The 17,276-nt window shown below is 35.0% G+C and overlaps 1 protein-coding gene across 4 annotated transcripts in view; it reads left to right on the forward strand.

Annotated features, from left to right (window-relative positions):
• Positions 1 to 3,875: 3,875 nt before the first annotated feature.
• Positions 3,876 to 17,276, forward strand: part of LOC118196809 (uncharacterized) — a 151,751-nt gene continuing 138,350 nt past the window's right edge. For 3 of the 4 annotated variants that reach the window (XM_085817514.1, XM_085817516.1, XM_085817515.1), the window contains exon 1: positions 3,876 to 4,486. The gene's annotated coding sequence lies outside the window, so the exon portion shown is untranslated. The remainder of the gene's footprint in view (positions 4,487 to 17,276) is intronic. The other variant, XM_085817517.1, reaches the window with a different exon arrangement.

The following is a 17,276-nucleotide window of genomic DNA, read 5'->3' on the forward strand; positions in this document are numbered from 1 at the left end:
ACGCTGATTTTTGTTGTTTGACTTCTGAATTAGCACAGATTTTAACTTCTAACTATCCCTCTAGAATACTAGTTCCAAGACCTTAGTTGAGTAATAACGTTTGCATCTTCTGTGATTTTTCACGTGTTACAATCACAGAACTGACGCAGAAAAGAAAGTGTTATGTAAAAAAAAAATGATTTATAAAAATGCTATTTGCTTAAATGGAAATCCAGCTTTCAAGTGCAGGTATTGATAGGATTTGGTATAAACACAAGTTTTTTTGGCATTTGTATTATTGCTTTGTATCTGATAGAGATTACTTTGGAAACTTTAGCATCTTTGACCGCTAAATTATTTGTTTTCAGCAAACTTCTAGTGCAAATGTTTTGCTGTATACTTTTCTCCAAAATTTTAACGGACAGCTTAGGCCTCGATATTATGAATGTAAATCCTACGACAAACAACTGTTAATGCGATTATTAAGCCTCGAATTCAGGATATGCCCAGCTACCATATTGCGGATTTTACCTTTTTTCCACAATTAAGTTATAGATTCATTAGGTTTAAAAAAAAAAAAAAAAAAAAGCAAGAATCTTGAAAAATTTGCAATGCCGTCGCCGAGACTCGAACCTGGAAGTCTCGAATATGCGCCAAGTGTGCTATTGTCTAGCTTTCTCCAGCATCAACTTTTAATAATGGATTATTTTTCATAACAATACGAAACGTAATTGCGTTCTTATAAACGTACTTCTTTCCCTTAACTTTTAATGGTCATCCAAGTAATTAATTTGAAAAATTAAATTTTAAGATTAAAACTTTAAAACAAAACTCATTTTAAATCAGGAGTCATATTTCGCATGTAAAAAAAATAGTTAGATATATGCCTGGAGCTTAGATGTTGAGAAATGACAAGATTTATATTTCGAAAATAGGATATAGAAGAGAGTTATATTACCGGCATGACAAATGAATGTTATATTGTCAGCATCACGACTAAGTCATCACGACTAAGAATGTCAGCATCACGGCTTATACGCTGCTAGCCATTAAAACTGCTACACCAGTAAAGAAAGAAAACAGTATAATCTTGTTTATTGCACATATACATTATGATAGAAGAAAGACATGATTAAATTTGTTGGTACATAGAGTGCATAATTCAGTACACAGAGCTGCCATCTCTGAAAGCAAAAGCGGCTTTAATGCGGCTGGGCATCAAATCGACTGAACTTGGATGGCAGATATGGGTACTTCATGCCATGCGGCTTCAACTATGTGTAAGAATTCATCAATTATAGTGATTGGAGAGTGGTGGCTTTCCAGTCTCTCGGTAACCCATGATCAGATGTTCTCAATGGGCGAGAGTACTGGCCGTAAGAGAATGTACTGGCCATGATAATGTTTCGAGAAATGTGAGGACACCACGGTAAATAGGCGGTAGTGCCATTATCTTGCTCAAAGATGAAGTCACGGAGACCTTGAAGATAGAACACAACCTCAGGCCTTAAAAATGCAGAAATATAATAGCTGCTGTCTACATTCCTCTGCTATGCGAATAAGAAGTGACCCGGATATGTACCCGATGACACCCACATCAGCGCATCAAGTCCTGTACCTCCATGACGATGGCGAATGAAAATTGACAACGTTCATTCTGCTTGGTGCCTCCATACACAAATACGTTCATCATGCTGCTATGTGCTTAACCTCGATTCGTCTGAAAAGAAGACGTGGTGTCACTCCTGTTTCCAGTGTTGTTGTTCGTCGCACCACTGTAGACACGCCTGTCGCTCCGTCAAGGAAAACTGCAACAATGGTCACTGTGCCCACAGTTCGTCGTACTTGTCCATGAGAATACTGTCCTGCACACAAGCGAGGTTCCTGACTCAAAATACGTCACGTGGCTAGAAATTGACAAAACTGTTCTTTTATGGGATCGGATCGGAATGGTTAGCTCACTGAAATGAATCGGCTGTATTTTATAACTCACCACTCACTAACAGTAACCTTGCTGAAAAATATCTGGAATGACAGGTAATGAAGAGCGGTTAGAGAGGATGAAGCGAAGAGCGGAAAGATATCTGGAATAACAGAAACAGCAATGAGATCAAAACAGATTAGCGAGGTTGGAGCGAAGAGCGAAAAGAATGGAAAAAGGAGTGAGGTCGGAAGAGCTGAACCAAATGCCAACTCCCTGAACTGATTTCCATTGTAGCTTTCAGGTTCCCTAAAACCCCCTCTCTACACAGAAATGGTAATAAAATTCTAGATAAAACATTTTCAAGCAGTTGGGAAATGGTAAAAATTAAATTCATTTTTAACATAGAAAGATAATTTTTTCCCCTCCCCGCTCTCGTTTTTCTTTTTTTTTTTTTTTTCTTCAAAACTGGTAAAATTGATTAGTTTGTGAACGAACAGTAGATCTCTATTCTTGGCACGCTTCCGACAAGAGCTCTTCGTGAATTGTGAAAGAGTTACAACTCCGCTTTCTAGAATCGGAGTAAATTCAGTAAAGTGAATCGGTTCTTTGAATCATTTCCGAAATGGATAGTCCAACTTCTGACTATGCTGCACGATGCCGCAAGGCCGAAAGGACAACATAACTATCCTCAAGCGTTAGAGACGACCTCTGGGATCCTGCATGATATTCAGTTTGGCCCTCCTGGACCCATTAATTTTAATTCGCTTTACCTCGACCACCATGAGTAACAATATTGCACAACGATAAACCGCAGTCTCGATAGACCATGATCCTGCCACGGTCGAATTCCAACACGTGCAGGTAGGACTTTCTCCTTCTTACACGAGGCATTCCACGACGTTTACATAAACATCAACGCTCGAATGCGATTTCCAAGTGAGAAACCCGCCGTGCCTTCTCATTTATGTACAGTGTGGATGGCATTACACATACCTACTTTGCGCATACGCTCGAATGCTTAGCATTTCTATATTACAGTAAAGTACCTTTCGCTCATATTTAACGTTTGCTGCACGAATTCTTCATGGTATGGCAATTGTAATTGCCAGCAGTGTAGCTTCGGCAAAAACAAGGATATGAATTTTTTGCTATTTATCTTTAAATGTACCTCATAGATTGTTTTTCGACTTGACAGAGGATTAAAGCTAAAATTAATAAATTTATACACTACTAAATATTTACTAAGAAGAACAGAAGAGAATAATTATGTAAAAACCATAAATCGATTTTCTCCATCCTTTAACAAATTTTCCAACATTTAAGTATGTTTTGCTCGAAACAACAATTTCGCAGATTCGTGCCTTTAGCTTTGGTGCCAATGTTGTCTTCTTTTGATAAATGTATTATGTGCTTAATACACCTTCATTTGAAACTCATATAGCAGATTTCAGATTAGTAACATTTATTTCCTTTTATAACATATGTTGCAGACAATGCAGCCAGTGAAGATTATCTGGGCAGTTGTAAATAAATACAACAGAAATGATTATCCATTAAAAACGCATCATTATCGGGCGATCGTAAAAGATGCAATCACGAGAAATAAAAATAAAAGAGAATAAATAATTCAATAACTATTATGTCGAGCAGAATCCTCTCTTTAAAAGAAGCATTTATTCTGCTTTCTTTAAATAATCGGAACCATCATTTATTTTTAAACGGCTAGTTTTGGTTTTTAATGGTTAATACAACCCGGACGCTAACAGTTTATCTGCAACGGTAATTATGGAAGAAACCGAGGAGGGAGTAATCTGTCTCCCTTTAATCGAAACAAAATGCTTTATTATCGCCGGAAAAAGACCGGTCGATGAGAAATAAATATACCACACCACCCTCTAGCGGACGATGTAGGCGTTCTGCGGGCAACGTCACGACTGACGTCAGTGCAAAGCTAGAGTTCCGTTCCAGGTTGCCAGAAGATCTGTAGTAGTCGCAGCTTGAGTAACCGTTAGTGATCCTTACGTATTTCAGCTGCGGAATTCGTCCATGTAATGGGATATTTTTTCTAATTTAGTTAATTTTCTTTCCTCCACTTCAATCCAATCCGTAGACAAGAATGTGAAGCGGGTGTGAGGAGCGCTTGTACTTTTCCCAATGTGTGTATAAGGAATGCACCCATATGAAAGTGAATTTGATTTGTCGGCCGCATTTTATGTGACTCGGTGCCACCGGAAATCTAGAGAATTGGCACTCGGCGAAGTGCGCCCTCCCCGTCTGTAGCGGACAAAAATGCATTCCGTAGAAAATTAGATAAAAAGATTTTTGATAAGCGAGCTCCTTTAATGGTTCTCATATTTAAAACAGTGTACGTTACTTAAGTTTGGTGTTCATAACTTGTTTATCTGGTGGACAGTGAAAAAAAAAATTCTGCGCCAGAGGACGAAAAACAAACTGGCAGTAGGACATAGTTTTTTCTTTTCACTTTTCTGAAACTGTTTTCACTTCGGATTATTGTGTGTTTTTAGAATAATTTTTCAGTGCAACTGATAAGTATTAAAAGAACAACTGAATTAAATTTATTGGGTAAGTAACACTTATTTTTTATGACTTTTATAATTCTCTTAGACATTTTTAAGAGCTGTATATTAATTAATATTTTAGATTTTCATTCTAGTTAAAAAGCTCAATAGAGATTTTCAATTTAACTATCTGACCCAGAAAATGGGTTATCAAAGTATGCTGGTACTTTCATTTTAAATACTTCATTTTTCATATTTTCTTAGGAAAATATTCAAAAGAAAGAAATGATTACAAATCTACGAATTGTATTTAAAATATGTTGTATATTTTTTATGCTTCGCGTAATATTTAATTAATAGTTTTTGAATTTTTTTATTTATCTTATTTTTTAATACATTTTGAAGTATTATGTACGTTATGCATCGATTCGTCATCAAAATTATTATCTTTTGATCCGCTGTTTATTATTAATTTAATCGCTAAGATCTTTAATTAATTTGTGTTATTTTTGCATGTATTTCTTATTTGTCATGCAAGTAGTAAGAATCTTTAGAAATCTGTAATTTTTTTATTCTATTAGAACGAAACTCTATTCACGTCATTACTAAGCTTCTGTTTGTTCAATTTTGTTCATTGTACTGGATAAGTGGATAAGACCCCTGAATACTGGTAATTTAATGTGGATTCAAATACCAGCGAACGGGCTGGCCGCGTAGACCTTTCTTGATTTTTCCCCAGACATGAAGTAAATATGAATCCGTTTACCTCAGAAACTCCTCTGGAAAGCATCCATTCTGTTAGGCGGATAGCCTTCATGTTTTACTTTAACCTTTTCCATTGCGCTTAATTTAGTTTGCTTTGTATTTGGTAGGTATTGTGCTTAAGGCAAGGGATGCCTCCGTGGTAGAATTTTTAAGGGAAATTTCCTTATATTCATGTCACGCATGGGGAAAACTACGAATACTCCCATCAGACAGCCCATGTGCCTGGAAACGAAGCCAAGTCGAACTACCAGTGTTCAGCGATTTTATCCCTCGGCCGCCAGTAGGCCTTTCTATTAGGTTATAGAGATTATAATATTTTCATTTAAGCAAAAGTAAAATGAAAAAAATAGGCGAGAGGGTCTGTCTCTTTTTGTCGGATATTAAAGCTGTAAGATTTTAATTTAGGTTTAAATATTGAAATTAAGCTTCTTTTTGATACTGTGGCAAGACTGCATCTCATGAACTGGTTTGGAATTTGTGGGAAAGGATAGTTAGGAATTTCTTTCAGCTTGCGCTTCCACCTAAGGAATTAATGACAAAAACTTGTGGGATTTCTCACAGTAAGATTACTGTAGAAACTGAAGACCCTTAAGAACTGATAAGTGAGTAATCGCTTGAGTTCGTGTGACAAGAAAGAACAAGATGGAAGGGTAAATAACCCATTATTATTCAAATAAGATTTAACAGAACTCCGTCTTGGAGTGTACAATAAAAACCGACGCTTGGGCTTGAAATTAAGAGGCTAAGAAGTAAACTAAACTAAAGAGATATAGCCGAAGCTATCAAGATTCTAACCGAGTTGGCCCTTAACGCTAACTGACTGCGAAGCTATCAAGGGCCTCAGTACGGCCGAGCGTAATAACAGCTGTGAGAGAGAGTAGCCAAAAAGGCGGACGCGCGCTAATCAGAATCTCTGATTCTCTCTAACTCAGCAAGTAGAACTACGCGGTTAAATACCGCTCTTCCTCATTATGTATTCAGACGTGAATCTAAAACTACGTTCTGGCCGGAAGTAGTAAGTTGAAGTTAAGAACTGGATAGGAAAGAATTTTAACTCAAAATTTAACTCTTAATAAAATTAGCATAGTCCTTACAACCTACAAAAGCGGAAATTCAGAGATGTATTCCAGAAGTTATTGAGTAGGTCAGGTCATTAATCTCTGGTAAAGTGACTGCTAATCTGCTGACGTTTACTATAGACTATTACTGAATTTGGCATGAATATCTCCTATAATCTTTTTAACTTCTGAGAAACTTTTCCAGTTATGACGAACAAAATAAGAATCTCAAGAACTCATTCAGTTTTGTTCGATATCTAGATAACAAGATGATTTTAATTTTCATCTAAAATTGAATTAATTCATCTATTTAAAACTGCTTGAGAATGTTAACTTTATATGACATGATCTTGATACTCTAATCGTAATAAAAATAGCTTCTTTGATTTTACAATCGCGCGACCCGCACCATTGTAAAGTCGTGAGTATTTGACCCTCTAAAGGTACTGAGTTTGACACGCCTGGTATAGAGTAATAACTCTTGTATAGCCTGCTTCTGTAGGTTTAGACTAACGTAGCGACAGAAAGATAAAAAAATTGCAAATGAACTGTGAAAAAATAATAAATCATACATATTTTTTTAATACATATGATTTGTATTAAATGCATGTATGGCTGCATCGTCACAAGAGAATCAGTGATAATATTTGTAGAGACACTAGGTATTTTTTAAACTGGGAGACGCAAAAAATGTGCAGTGTCCTCACCTGGACTCGAACTTGGGCCTCTCGAATACACGCCGAGTGTGCTACCGTTACACCACGAAAACATGCAGAAAGGAGGGAGAAAATACCTTATATACTCCCACGACTGGGGATTAGGGGGCCCAGTCGCCAAATCCTGGTGGTGAGGAATCATCATCCACCACCTATTAATTCGGGCGCTACTGTAGAGTCATTTTAGAATTTCGAAAAAAGGAAATCGAAGAAATCCGCAGTGCCCTCGACGGGACTCTGGATCCCTCAAATACGAGCTGTGCAACCGTTACATCATGAAAGAATGCAGAAAGGAGGGAACAAATACCCACCTAACCAAACAAGTTGGTCTTATGGTCATAACAGGTCACGCCACGATGTATAAGTTAGTGGCAATGCTACTTTATATTATATTGTGGTGTGGCCTGTTATGACCATAAGACCAACTTGTTTGGTTAGGTGGGTCGGCCTGCGCCTCCTTCTGGTATTTTATAGATGGCTGTTTAGTATTTTTAGAGGGAACAATATCACTTTTGCCTGTCTTGTCATATTTATATGCGCGAAGAAAAAATAATACACCCGTGATAATTTTAGCTGAATGAAAGCAAGATACATTACAGTAAGCGATTTTACTTAGTGATTCAATTTTCGTGTTTTAAAAAAACAATTGCTTTCAGTAGATCATTCATTCAGAGGCTTTACATTATTATTTACCGCCCAGACGGTAGAGATCCTAATGTGGTACCAAAGGCCCCAAGTTCGGACCCCGAAGAAGGCATGGATGTTTTCAAACGTATAGTGTCTTTGCGGCATCTAAATATATATCTAGCCGAACGTCCTCTCGAGAGGTTGGTGGTAGAGGAAAAGGGGTGAGAAACCGTCGACCCGCCCCCCCCCGGAGTGCTCTCGATCAAAATTGGGCGAAACTGAGTGCATGGTGCTCAAAGCTCTTGCCAACGGCAGGTGCAGTCTTGCTCTCTTTGCCACGATAAATTTCGGTGCTTTGTTCTGATGGTACTATCAGACAGCTGACGTACGTCGCAACAACACAACACACATTATTATTTTAAGTAGCTAGAAATTTATTTTCTGGCCCTAAAGTGTTTTATTTTTTAATTAAATTAGTAGTAATAGTAGAAAATACTATGTAAAAATATGCGCCACCCTAAAATATCTGTTGTTGATTTTCCGACATAATTCACGCTTATTGTATTATTTTATTAACCATTTGATAACCGCTAAATTTTAACTGAAAGCATCATTCGTTTGGTGTAGATGGCATGTTTATATGGATCATTATATTTAGAAAACAAGATTTTTCCTTTCGGAAACAAAGATTGAAACTGGCCAACTGAGATGAACATGCCCGGAATGTAAAAAGAATATGATAGATGAATCTAGGAAGAGAGGTTAGGAGAATTTTTGGAAATTACATTACCGTGTACTAAGGAAATCAAGATCACTCAACTACCCTTTAGGCTCGACTGCATATTAGGCGGAACAAATTCGTCGAAAGTGAAGATAAACAAAAAACACTGACCCTAAGTCTTGCCCATAGGACTAGTTTGAGTGAGGTGGAGTTCACTAAGATATACGAATCGGTGTCTGAAAAAGACTTGATCCGCCACGAAACTTTCCCTGGGAATAAATAATAAGTGCCTCATAAAGATCATTCATGCATTAAATTTTCGGTAAATAGAGCAGGTAGACTATATGTTTGAACTTACTGAAAATTGTTTTTATTAAAAATATTTTAACTATAATTTTAAATTCCATCATTAATGTTATCAGGCAATGCTGTGTTATTAATTAAATGATAACATTTATTGAAGTTTTGTATATTTCTTAAGCTAATCATGGTAGGGTTGCAGAAACTCTACAAGAAATTTAAGGGTTCGTTAGGGAATGACTGGCATGGGAAGGTAATGACTGACATGACCACTCCTCCATTGGAAAACTAATAAAACACTAAATCTGCCTCTTGGCAAAACAAAGGGTCAAAACATCCAACTTTCAAGTTTTGAGTAGAAGTTACTGTTGTTTCTACAACTTTTTGAACCATGAGTATAAAAATTTAAAGGAATATTTCTCCACTTAAAGATTATTTTCTGGTAGCCGGATTGGTATCTAATTGCCTTTTATTTTATTGCATACATCACAGGTAATATAATATCAGTGCTTTATGTTTGAATTAACATATCATATGGGTCTTTTGAAAATGGGTTTAATTTAGGATACTGTAACTGAAGGATCTTAGACCTTTTCTGTATGATGGCGTCTTCATAAGTTTGACGTAACCTATTCATAACCATTTTAAACCTGAATTTTAAGATACGCAAAGGCCCAGAAGTAAAATCTTGTGTTTAAATCATTAATGGGCGAATTATTCAGGTTTCTTTTGGTGTTATTGTTGTTTCAGATCTTTCAGAGAATAAGGAAATATCTAAATATTTCTACAAGCAAGCTGGCGAAAAAATAGTACCTTTTGAATTCTAATCCTTTTTTACAAAGGCTGACTGAAGTGTTTTCAGACTACTTTCTTTCTTTTTTCGAAATTAGACATGTCTTTGGTACTGGTTTGTCAATAAGGTGTACTGGGTTTTGTCACTGAGGTGCTTGAACCTGCTGTTTGGCAACCATGGTCTTCAGAAATAGGTAGGAATAAGTGAAAGTAACTGCTACGTTTTGCCAAGGCGGGTGAGGAAGACGCGATGAAGCAATGAGGATTTTGTTAAACTTGAAAGAATCGAAATGAAACGCATGAAATGTTACAGTGTGCAGATGGTGATAAAACATGCAGCCATTTTTCAGCAGTTCAATAGCAGAGGCACTTCAAAGTGAAAATACGTGAGTGTTTGACGAATCATGTTCAGACAAGCTATTCATTACGGATGTCATGGATGCCAACATTGCACAGTCATGAGCACAGTGGCCAGTGACTGTTATGTTAACGTACTGAAAACATGTATAGGAAGACGTTTGAAGAGTATCCTGGTTTTCTTCAAAAATAGTGATTTTTTTAATTTTTGTTCCAAGATAACCTGCCGCATTTTGTTGCTGTAATGTTGCCAGGACTGTCTGAAATAGATCTTTCGGCACTAGATTCCCCTTGATGTAGCCTAGACATATAGTGACGTGAGACATTTGGGCATCCTTAGAATTGAAAAAGCGACTACGCGTTAAGAGGTTTTCTTCCAGATGATGAAGTAGTGCTCTACTCACAGTGTTAGATTCCGTTTTGAAAAAGGAAGGTGGGGAGGGGGAATTACAGAGCCAGATTGTGAATACGAGAATCTTTTATGTATCTCGAGCAATTAATTTTCATTTTTTTTTATGAAGAAACATTTAGGATTATTATAAAACCTTAGAGGATGATGTGCGCCTCCCTGAAACTTTGGGTCTTGTGAACCTAATCCAAAATTAGGCCCTGATTATTGCTAATTTACTATATTAGCATAATGAGACAGCCAAGGTTTTTAAAATATTCTGGGAAATATGAAAGCATTAAGCTAGGCATTTCATTTCAGGGAAGTAACGATGTTTGTTTAAGGTATAACAACTGACTGTTTTGTGCTGTCATGGCAAAAGGTTTGCAGTTTCACTGTCATCGTCACCAATATGTTGTTTTCCATAATTTATATTGTATTTCTATTATAATCCTACTGTCTGTCTGAATATTATTACCTTTCAAATTTGATTTATAAATCTCTTTCTATACCCTCACTTAACGGCAGGTGCTGTAAAATATATAAATATTCAGAATTTCAGCTTACACTTGGGATCATTTTAAATCATTGAATGCTTTCTTTTAATCGTACGTGCATGTAGAACAAAATGTGTTTACAGGAACAACTAAATTATGGATGTTATGTATTCTTGCCAAAGTGCTAATCGGAGATGTCTTTCACAAGCCCCAACTACTGTGATACAAGATAACAAATAATGAATTATGTACTGAGCCAGGGGAAACAGAACAAGAGATTCGTACTTTTCCATTGGCTGTCCATTTTGATGCAGTAAAGGAAAGCAAACAAAAAGCATCTGTAACATAAATAAAATAAACTGTGGGTTATGTAGATTTTTTTAACTTCAAAATAATCATAAACTTCAGGGTGCATTTTACAGATAAAGCCAGGAGAAAAGAGTTAAGAATAAAAAAATTCATTACAGTTACCCTTGTTGTTCACGCACTGGAACGAATTTTTTTTATTCCTCATTCACCATCAACAATGCGGGGAAAAGCATGAGTGTAAAGTTCCTTACCATGACTTTGAATTGGAAATTAAAAGATAAGAAAAGCGTTTTCGTGTAATCCGGATCTATATTTGAAATTTATGTTAATCAAATCCTTTGCTTTCTTTTTTGTATTAGCTTTTGTTTCATATTTTATGAAAACGGTACATAAGCGCTCATCACATTCATGAGATTTCATTAATTCCATATTATAGTTAAGGAAAAAATGCTGGATAAGTGCCAAAAGCTTTTGCAGTGAATATTGAAAACGCTGTAGAACTCCAATTAATTGAGATTCGTGACATAAAATGGTTATTGTAATTCAGTTTTATTATCGTAACTCACTAGATGGAGCAACTCCGATTTCATTTTATTCCTTTATATTTAAGCAAAGGTATTTGTTAAAGTTAAATAACTGCAATATTGATATTTATAGTAAATGAAAATAAAACTTTACGACAGAAGACTCTTTCAAATAGCGGTAGTCCTTAAAATTCATTCACACACAAAAAACACACACACAAAAGTCAAAACTCACTCAAGGAAAGCTTTGTGTTAATATAGATGAAAAACTCATAGCTAGTAATGTTTTGTTTTTTAAGTAACGATTTCTCCTTTTCATAGTCTGTGACTAATGATAGTATTAGGAATTTTGTACATATGCAAATAATTTTAGTGAAATTGTAGTAATTTTTTCAACGTAACATGAATCTAAAGAAGCGAAGCTTGCCAGAAAAGTAAAAATACAAAGGCAAGTCTATTTAACATTGAGAAACGGGCGATAGTTTCAGCGACTATTATCTTCGCCAAATTTTGCGAGATATCGCCAAATGTTGCCAAACTTGGTGACAATTTTGAGACATATTGCACCGTCCCTGTGTAACTGTAATGGGTATTGTAATTGGATAATTGTAATTGATGATATATATAGCTGTAAGAGTATCTGACCCTCATATGCCTTCCAGTAATATCGAGAAATACTAGATATTTCTTGGTGGAACTTAAAGGACATCGGTTAAAAATATCACCGGTTACCATATTACGAAGAAGTCTTTTAATCATGGACACTGCTTCATACAATCAGAAAGTCCATAGAAAGTTTCCCGTACAATTGGCTTAATGCTATATAAACAGGCTTTTGCATATTGATTTTCAGATTCGCATATTTTGATCGGGCTGATTATGGAACATAGCGGGAAAAAAAGCAAGGACTGCAACAGAGCAAAATAGGGTATTTTTAAGAAATATATAGGCCATTTTTAAGAAATATATAGGTCATTTTTAAGAAAACTTAAAACGATAACATAGGAAGTCCGTCTAAGCATAGAGACACCTTTATGCAGATCTACCAGTATTCGTCAACTGAGAATATTTGGGCTGCTTTTTATGAATAAGCTTCTGATTATCTAATTTTGGCTGATATCTTTGTAGGTGCTATCTGGTAGTGAAGAAGGAGACAACTGATGTATTATAGTTGGATAAAACTGAGCTTTAGTTTTGTTGCAAAGTTTGACAGATCCGCCAGACAGTCATTAAGTCTTGATTCGATTTTGTCAGTATAGTGCCACAGCACCAGAGAACAATGCTATCTGCAAACGTGCCAGTTTAATTCCAGAAGAAGGAACCGTCTCTACGCTAGCCAAATAAATAGCGAAACGTGTAGGCCAAAGGACTGATCCCTGAGAGACTCCTCAGCTAAGTTCATAATTTTTGGACTTAAAAGTGTTTTGTTGACGTTCGCTTTGATATATCTATGCTGTAAAAGTCTGATATCCAAGTCAGTGCATTGCCTCGAATACTTAAAGTGTTATGTAGGTTTATAATCAGTTACGCCTCAAAACTCAACTCTGTCGAAGGCTTCCGTTAGGTCTAATAGAGCAGCCACAGAATAATGGATAGGTTTAAGATTTTGGCCGTATTTTATGGTTTGGAAGAAATACGGCATCTTATCTGTAGTGCTGTGTCTCCTTGTAAAGCCCTATAGCTCGCTAGGCACTAAATTGTTGCTGTCCAAATAAGATTGAACTCAAATTAAGATCATTTTCTCCATTATCAACATGCTATTACATTTGTATTGATATCTACATGCTACACCAGTAAGTGCAATAGATCTGAAGTTTTCAGGCGAGTTAGTTTTCTTGCCCTGTTTTTTTTTATTGGGATAACCGTGGCTGTTTTCCAATCAGATGGTAGCCGCCCTTTAATCTAAGAGAGATTACTGATTTCAAGTAGTCTGTGTTTTCCTTTTAAAGCCAATTTCCAGCATTTGGCCACGGGATTTGCTGAGATCGAGGAGGGCCATCGCTAGGAGAAATTTCTACATGGAGATTTTGATTAAATCTGGATATCTAAGCTCGGAACTACATCATCCATTGATTACATTTTGGAGTTTTTTCTCAAAATGAGCCTAACCTTGCACGTAAAGTCAAAACTTGTTAATTGAGAATGGGGTGCAAGACGATTGACAGCTGTTTTGTCTCTAATAACATGTATTATAAAATGAGTTCTTTCAACTGTTTTCAACTTCACTGTGACAAAAATTAGTAATATTTAAATGAAATTTCAAATTACGGATTTTATTTTTGAAATTGTTACATTTGTTTGGTGAAATAAGCATTAAAGCGCATTTTGATTTGCTTCATTGTAACATTAAATCATGTACATTATGGGTATATATTGGAAACTAATAGTGTACCATGTAAATGGTCAAATACTGTACAATATTTAACTTTAAATCTCGAATAGCTGCAGTCTTATATTTTTCTGAGTGTTTAGTTATCGCTCACATTGCTGTCAGAAGTCCAGTTATCCAAATAGTTTATTTTTCTTTCTGAATCGAGTAAAATCAAGCTCGTTGTTAATTTAGTATATGTGTATATTTTAAACGCTTCATTTCTCTAAATAGTTCGAAATATAACTGCATATGCTTAAGAAATTATTAAATAATTTAGATGAATATATACATGACATTGAGATAGTCCACAGTTTCGATCATTTCCGTAGCGAAGTAGAACCACCATTTTTAGGCCAGAAGGGCTTTTAGTCTCAAAAGGGGATTTTGAATTGAATCACTTTTCAAATTGTTATCACCAAATGTTATCGCCGTGTTTTATATTTAAAGAAACTAAATTATGAAGAATCTACTTTGAATGTATGTATGTTTCTCGCATTTTGAAAAAACAACGGTATATAGAATCATCAAATTTTGAATAACATAGTATGATTAGGAAACTCAACGATTTCAAAGCGAGCAGTAGCAACACTGTAGAAAATCTCATTTGGGCATAATATAAAATCTGAAAGCTTTCGGATTATTTAATTTTTAAATTCATTTAGATTGTAAGGAATCATTTTAATTACATATTTACAATTTTTAACATTATTAATTCCACTGCTCATAAATGTCATCTTAGCTTGATTTTAAATGAATATATATAGTTTTTATGTATATGTGTATTGTTTCACATGAATAAAAATTAATTTCCTAGTTTATATTTAGCTTATCAGCATAAAGTTTTGTTTAGGCTTATTCATTGTTTTATTTTAACTAAAATGGGAATGTGGGTTTAGTGAAATAAAAGTAAATTCATTGTATAGTTTTGCTAAAATAGGTGTACTTTGTATTTGTTTGATGTAGGTAAAGGTATATTTTTAATTATCTATAACTCGTAAAATAAAATACAATAAATTAAAAAAATAAAAGCTCGTATTTGTATGAAAGAACAACTTAGGTATTCGAACTTTCCGAATATCCATTTGGCCTGTAATCCGAATTAATTTTGATAATTTGCACGTCTCGTGTGACTGGTTTTATATATTTGAAATGTGCCGGAGTTCATGAAGAATTTACAAACATAAGATTTCACGGTTAATATTAAAGAAGTCATGAGTCCTAGTTTTCCGAAGAAAGTTCATTTTCAGGCGACGAATATATAAATCCTGCAGAGAAAATTTCGTAGTGTCTTTGTTTTCCGACACGTATTGTAGGAAAATAACGTGATTGCGCGTCTCGGCTGCCCTCTGCAGTAAATGTCATGGCTGCCGACAGAGGTGTCGAAATGCTTATCGGGAAACGCTTTCGCAAAACGAAAACATCTCACCGACGCTTGCCTCGGTAAACTGCAAGTCATATTTGCAATTTATGGTTCTCAGTGATGTCGCTGGGCAACGTAACGTCCTAGATTATCATTCTTTATCAAGGTAAGTGACGGGAATATCGGAAATGCGGTAAAATATCGTTTCGCGTATTTTCTTCCGCTGATGCTCTTATATTTAAAATGAGCGAATTCTTTTGATTGTTGCGTTTTTATACGTGAATGTCTTTATACTACTCGTATTTCAGGGTTAGAAAATTTCGAATGAAGATTTAGAATTACTTTTTCTTTTTAGCCCAAAGGACGTTATATCAGAAGGGCTATCAATTTCGTTTGCGTTGAAAACTTTAAATGTCATTTCATTTTTCAAATTGTTGCCACCACATATTATCGCCCAGTGTTATATTTAAAGAATTTAAATAATGAAGAATCTGCATATATGCATGTATGTTTCTCGCATTATGATAAAACAACGGTACCTAGAGCCATCAAATTTTGAATAATGTAATCTTCTACCGAATATGGGCATCCGGAAGCTCTAATTTGGAATTTGAAATTTGTTTTATTATCGATCTCATATTTTGTAACATTTCAACGAATATTTTATTAACAACGAATTTTTGATTAACAAACTTAACGATTTCAAAGCAAACAATGGCAACACTGAATGGAAAAAAAATACCTCCAGCGCGCGAAACTGTGTATCGGAAATTCTAAAGATATGCTCATTTAAAAATTATTTTGCGATATTGCTGTTGAATTGAATTTTATGGTTTAAGTGCTAAAAACATCTAATAAATAAAGGTAACACACAAAAGGTTAAAAAAAGTCCCTTTGGGCGTGATGTAAAATGTGGAAGCTTTCAGATTTTTATATAAATATTTTTTTACTATAGATTGTCACATTTTATACATTCGAAATTCAAATTGACAACCTTCTAGCAGAATAACTTTTAAAGTTTTAATTAAAGCCATGGATTGCACAGTTTTACAATATAAGTGGAGTTTACTGCTAGAAGTTTACTTATTTTGACATAAGCAGCGGAGAGCATTTAAAAATTTAAAGGTTAAATCATTAACGTATAGCAACCTCGTTAAAAAATTTGTTAAAAAATGGTTCTTTTGATTGTCCGTAAATAGAAAGAGAGAATAAAGTATCTGCCCTGAGATTTGGCTTGCGAATATTATAAATATAGTTTCTTGTGAAAATAAAGCTCTGCTCATGTTGCAGGTTTTGAATTATTTTCCTTACTTAAAGAAAGAAACTTTGAGAGATAATGGTTATAATTGGTAAAAGAATTATTCGAGAAGATGCCTACAGCTGTAAGGGGTAGAAGCTAACCATTAAGAAAGTGGTATTAGCTTTACAATTCTTGATATTTATTTTTGTAAATAAAGGAAACAGAATCGCACATTTGAAATACGTGTAGTAGTGGGCGATTGTTTGTTATTAGTTGAAGTGTATTTGTTTTGTCACATGATCATATAGTTCAGAACTTTTTGGCCACCACATGATGCTACTGAACGTGCTATATGATTAATTTCTGGGTCGCATTAGTAGAGAAAAATGCAATTTAAAATTTAAATGCAAATTGTCAAAGGAATATGTGCAGTATATTCAGGTTATGAAATAAGGTGCTCTCAAAGAGAAATCTTTTATATGTATGACTTGTAAATTTAATGAATGAATAGACACGCATAATTGTACCATATACAAGTACTATCAAGAGGGCATAACTTTCAGAGCTTTATTCATTTCTTTGAAAGCGACCTTGATTGAAGTTTTAAGTTGTCCTAGTCAGTGGTTGAGATTTAATATCATCCATAGCTCAACGCTCTTTTGTTTATTAGATATAATTATTGAAGATTACAAGTAACTATAGAAAAAAGATCACAGTTTAATCATAAACTATTTACAAACCCAGACCGCTTTTGAAGTCATATTTAGATGAAAGGTTTCCTTCTCTAATAATCTGAAGTCAGGATACGGAGAGGAGGAATGTTTCTATG

This window comes from Stegodyphus dumicola, chromosome 5, assembly GCF_044657685.1.
Source record: "Stegodyphus dumicola isolate Sdum_Otavi_A_Nest chromosome 5, ASM4465768v1".
Taxonomy (NCBI): Eukaryota; Metazoa; Arthropoda; class Arachnida; order Araneae; family Eresidae; genus Stegodyphus; species Stegodyphus dumicola.